The following is a 6,199-nucleotide window of genomic DNA, read 5'->3' on the forward strand; positions in this document are numbered from 1 at the left end:
CGTGCTTCACCACACATCTCCTACACCGGTCGTCGATTTGTGAGAAAGCTTTCCACCCTCTTCTCTGTACCTTTACAAGCTAATATCTGTGCTAGTTCTGATGGTCGTAGTTTCAGTAAGAAGTGTTCAGTTCTAGCATGGTACAGAGTTATTGTCAAGTGCAATCGTGAATATCCAAGAGATTAGGTTTGTTTTGTTTTTGGCAAGGACTTCCTGTTTTTCCTGTGTAGAGGTGTCTTTATCCTTGCCGTGTATATTTGGTTGAGGTTTTATATCACTAGAATAGCTAGTCGATCAGACCTTCTGTTGGAGGGTTCAGACCTGATAGTCTAGGGGTATTCAGTTCATGTGTTCTTTTATCTTTTCCTATGGAAGGTTTTTGGTAGGCTGGGCACTTATGTTTCATGTATGGATTTACATTGCTTTGTGCCTTGTATATCAGTCTGTGAACTTGAGTTTCAGTACATCGTTGTGGTTGTTGTAATGTTGGCGTAAATAGTAACGTTCAGAGGTTCTTTGTTCCTTTCTCAGTAAAGTTTGCTAATTGCTTGCTTGTTGAATTGAAAATTATGCGTTTTAGACTAATTTACTTTGCAATTACTTCCAACAATCCAGAGAGAACTAATAGGCTAAAATGGCTGCAAATGGAGCTGATGTGATGAAGCCTGATCGTTTTGGTGGGTCAAACTTCCGCCGCTGGCAGTCGAGGGCCAAGTTGTGGCTTACTTACCTGAGGGTGTTCTGGGTTATTACATCTTCCCGTCCACTTCCAGTGGAGAGTGAGGACGCTGTCAGCAGGTGGGAAGATGCTAATACGTCTGCACTGGGCAGGCTGTTAGCAGTACTGTCAGACACCTTGTTTGATTACTAACGGAACTTTGGAACGGCTAGAGAGCTGTGGAAGGAATTGGAGACAAAATATGCTGCTGCTGATTATGGAAATGAATCTTTCCTGGTGGAGAAGTACATGAACTTCAAGCTGGTGGAGACACGCTCTGTTGTGTAGTAGGTCCATGAGATGATTCAGCTCATGGTGAAGGACCTGGGACAGTATGACACTCATCTGCCTGAGAAGTTCCAAGCCAATATGATCTTGGCAAAACTTCCCACCTCTTGGAGTGTCTTTGGGATAGTCCTGAGGCACAGAAGAGGAAGTGATTACCATCACTAAATTGCTCTCCCAGATCAATGTTGAGGAGCAGTCCCGCAATGCAGCAGCAGCAGCAGCTACTCCTCCATGCAAGCTGATGCGAACATGGCTGATGGCCGAGATACAAAACAGAAGTATGTTGCAAAGAGCAACTACTACAACAGTCCTAAAAAGACCACTCAGTTCAAGAAGACAAACTTGGCAGATCTTGAGTGCTATGACTGCGGTAAAAAAAGGTCATAAGGCCAAATTTTGCCGTGACAGAAAGGGAAGAGCACATGATGGGGGTCAGCGTGGCCATGGTCAGCAGGCAGCGGCCAATGTTGTCATTGGTGAGAATGAGGCTCCAGGGTATGTTGTTGAACCTGGTGCCTTAATGGCATGTCAATCTTGAGTATACACATTTTTTTTGTTTGATTGACATGATAACAAATGACACATTTATGCTGATCCTTTATGTATATCTTTTTGACAGGTATCTTGAACACGATGCAGTTTAATAATCCCAGCTGGATTACATAGAACTATAGAAGCTCTTTGATAAGAACCTCGAATGCAGTTTTCTTCCTCGAGGCTAATAGTTTCTTTATCAAAATCTTAGTCAAGTTCAAGGATACCAGGCTAACTTGATTTGTCTGACCCAGCCGCCTATTATAAACTACCCTTCATGATAGATATAATGTATGCCATTCCATGCTTGATCATATATGAATATTAAACAATTAATGTCTCTGATCGGTTGATATCTTCTGCTTTTGACTAGGAACGAGATCAATGGAAATTGACAGGCCAACCATACACCCGGTCGGTGACTTTCAAGCTAAAAAAGGAACTGCGTGCTATGAACCAACCTATGAGGCTGAAATTCTGACATCGGCATCAAGAGGGGGAGGAAGACGAAAACCTTAAGGTTGCCCTGCTCACTACCCGTTGGTGAGTTGAGTGATCAGGTGAGGTCGTCGTCTTCTTCTCTCTGCAGATTCATCTCGATACACCGTACCACCGACTTGCTGTTGCCTTTTTCTTAGATAATGGACCATAAAATTTATCATCTTGCTGTTCCTGATTCCGGATTATTATCATCTCCGCTTTCCACTGCAGCATCATGGGCCCTGTCCTCCTCCTCCTACTCGTAACGGCTGTCCGCTTGACCGCTGGGCAGGGCGTCGATCGCCCAACGGCCAACCTCTCGAGTATATGGACAAACAACGCCTCCTTCTTCTTCGACAAAGTCATCTACACTGCAGGCACCGGTCCAGACTTTCGCCCTATTGTACTCCGCGTTCGCCATATCGTACTCCGGTCCCCGGAAACCTCCAAGGGGCCTTCCTTGGGAGCGGGGTTCATCTGCAGGTCCCCTTCTTCCGACGAGGCTGATGACACAGCGTGCCACTTTGCTGTCTTTATGCTCATCAACAGCAGTGACATCATCTGGAGCTCGCCGCAGGTGGTCTGGTCTGCGAACCCGAACCACCCTATCAAGGAGAATGCCACCCTGGAGTTCACCTCGGATGGTAACTTAATCCTCCATGACGCTGATGGCAGCCTCGTCTGGTCAAGCGGCACCGAGGGCCGGTCTGTAGCAGGCATGGAGCTTACCGAGAATGGCAACCTGGTGCTGTTTGATCGGATGAAAGCGACGGTGTGGCAATCATTTGATCATCCTACAAACGTATCGGTACCTGGGCAATCGCTGCTGGAAGGCATGAGGCTCACTGCCCACACTTCTGGGACAAACTGGACTACTCAGTATCAGATGTACATGGCAGTCCTCTCATATGGATTGTATGCTTATGTTGAATCCACACCGCCACAGCTCTACTTCTCGCGATGGGCTGCCGAAAAGAAGGTAACCTTCACGAATGGCAGCCTCGGAAGTATCACGTTGCCAGCGGCAAATCACACCCAGTTCTTGAGGTTTGAGTCTGATGGGCACCTGAGGCTGTACGAATGGTCTGCTAACGTAAGGGAGGAGTGGGTCATGGTGTCTGACGTCATGAGGATGTATCTTGATGACTGTTCTTTCCCGACGGTCTGCGGCGACTATGGGGTATGCACCGGCAGGAAATGCATCTGCCCGTCGCCGAGTGATTCGGGTACGCGATACTTCGAGCCAATGGATGGGAAGAAAGCGAATCAAAATCAAGGTTGCTTGCCAAATACTCCAGTTTCCTGTCAAGAAATGCAACACCATCAGCTCTTGACCCTACCAGATGTTTCCTACTTCGATACCAGCAATATTATTAGAGATGCAAGAAGCAGAGATGACTGTATGCAAGCATGCCTGAATAATTGCTCCTGCAAAGCAGTTATATTCAGATATGGCCCGAATGATTCCTACGGCAAATGTTCATGGCTGACGGATGTCTTCACGTTGCAGCAGATAAACCCTGATACTGTTCAATATAACTCTTCTGCTTACATCAAGGTGCAGCTTAGCCCCTCTCCTACCAACAAAAGGATGATTTTAGGTGCTACTTTTGCATGTATTGGTATTATTATAATGGCTACCATTGCCGTCACTCTTTATGTACAAAGGAGGAGGAAGAAGCTGTTGGCACAAAAGTGTGCCACATTCGAGTGCCAATGGAATCAAGACATAGATGGAGATTTCGATTTTGATCAATTGCCTGGCATGCCTATAAGGTTTTCTTATGAAAAGATGAGAGAGTGCACAGAAGACTTCAGTAAAAAGCTCGGAGAAGGTGGGTTTGGATCAGTTTTTCAAGGGAAATTAGATGGAGAGACAGTTGCCGTGAAACGCTTGGAAAGTGCTATGCAAGGTAAGAAAGAATTATTGGCAGAGGTTGAGACTATTGGCAGCATTGAACACATCAATCTTGTCTGATTGATCGGCTTTTGTGCAGAGAAATCACATAGGCTTTTAGTATATGAATATATGCCAAGAGGTTCACTTGATAGGTGGATCTATTACCGCCACAATAATGCCCCTCTTGATTGGGGCACCCGGTATAGGATCATTCTGGATATTGCCAAGGGCCTATGCTATCTCCACGAGGAGTGTAGGAGGAAAATTGCTCATTTGGACATCAAACCACAAAATATTCTCTTAGATGAGAAGTACAATGCCAAATTGGCTGATTTTGGACTGTCTAAGCTAATAGATAGGGATCAAAGCAGGGTAATGACTGTGATGAGGGGCACACCTGGGTATCTAGCTCCTGAATGGCTAACATCACGAATCACAGAAAAAGTTGATATCTACAGCTTCGGAGTTGTTATCATGGAGATAGTAAGTGGCAGAACATGTATTGATCATTCTGAGCATGCGGAGAGAATTCAGCTGATCAATTTGTTGCGAGAAAAGGCTCAAAACAACAACCTGCAAGATATGATTGACAAGAGAAGTCCCGACATGGTCTCAAACCTAGAGGAAGTGATCCAAATGATGAAGCTTGCAATGTGGTGCTTACAAAGCGATAGCAGTCGACGACCTTCCATGTCAACAGTGGTCAAGGTACTGGAAGGTGCAATGACTGTAGAAACTTGTGCATATTACAACTTTTTTAATGCAGATTCAGTAATTCCTGTTCAAGATAATGCATCCATACATTCAGCTACGCCGGGAGATTACATCTTTTTCAATGGACATCCAGTAATGCCTATTGAACATAATGTATCCGCATATTCAGCTCCGCCTCAGGCATCAATCTTATCTGGCCCAAGGTGAACTTGAAGAACAATAAGCAGAAAGGAAACCCCTAATTCCATATCCTACACGTTGTCTTTGTAAATAGTTATGTATCCTGCGCTATTTCTAGTTTGGAAGTGAGTTTTAAAATGGCTTTAAAATAGTACTTGTACGATGAAGTTGGAACTCTACAAATTGCAACTAAATGAGAACATTAATTTGCTTGGAATGGAAGGTAACTACAATGAAACACAACAATATTTTGCTTGCTTGCTGTGCTTCAGTTATGATGAAAATGACTGGCGAAACTGAATGGCAATTGCCTTAGCCTGACAAACAGCTGGCTGTTCGGCAGCTGAAGCGCAGCGCGCAGCCTGAGGGAGGGAGCCAGCCAGTGGGGGCAAGCGCAACCCGTTCTTCTCCCTGTCCGCACCTCCCCCCGTCGGCCGCGCGTCACCTGCAGCCCTGCGGATGCCTCCACGACGAGCACAACTTCCTGCTTGGTCAATGGATGGAACTACTCCTGGAGCTCGATCTACTTGGCCATGGCCGACTTGCTATGCTGCGTGAGATGGAGAGGGACTGAGGGAGAAGCTAGCTTGCGCTTGAATTCTTCAGTGGAGGCCCGTGCTTAGGCTGCTTGATTTGGGGAAGGCACGCTGATTTGTTTCGCTCTGCTCGTTGAGGCGTTTGGCTGAATTGGAGGATGGAGGCCGGTGGGTTGCTATTGCTTGCATCTCGCAACGTCAACTTGGGAGGTGGCGGCTTGGATTGGGTGGATGTAGACTTAGATTGGAGAGGGAAACATGAGAAATTTGAGCTGTTTGTTTCGGTTGTCCTTCAGCAAGCGAGAAAAGAGGTGGGGAGAAGATAGAACACAGGACGAGGAGAGAGTCCGAGCTTCTCCAGGCTGAGCTCCGGTGAGGGCCGTCCCTCAGCTCCTGCTCCGGTGGGAAGAAAGGAGAAATGAACTCACGAGGAGAAATTTCGACATTTGACACTGAATTTCTTTTAATCCTCAATTCACATGCCTTTCAAAATATAACCCTGACTACAGAATTTGCTGAAAGAATTTTACGAAAGCATAAGACTAACTCATTATTGTTGAATCATTCATAACGGATATAAAACTTGTCTCTTATAGGATGACCCCAAGAAACGATTTCTAGACTTAAGGAACATTAGCCTAATACATAGGCACTGTCCCGTACCCGTTCGTTCAAAAAAATAACCCTGACTACGAATTCTTTTGATACGAGAGATTCTCTCCCCTTTTCTATATTTCACTCCCCTTTTTTATTCTTTTTATTTCACAGCCCTACTGCAATGATCGTTTTGCCCCCTTTGCCTTACCTCCTCATTGAACCGAGCGACACTCCTCGCTCCGCCCAACGATG

At 45.7% G+C, this 6,199-nt stretch overlaps 1 pseudogene; it reads left to right on the forward strand.

The window, feature by feature from the left end:
- Positions 1-1,255: 1,255 nt before the first annotated feature.
- On the forward strand, positions 1,256-5,824 carry LOC101785863 (annotated as a pseudogene).
- Positions 5,825-6,199: the final 375 nt, after the last annotated feature.

Source organism: Setaria italica, chromosome VII (assembly GCF_000263155.2).
Source record: "Setaria italica strain Yugu1 chromosome VII, Setaria_italica_v2.0, whole genome shotgun sequence".
Lineage (NCBI taxonomy): Eukaryota > Viridiplantae > Streptophyta > Magnoliopsida > Poales > Poaceae > Setaria > Setaria italica.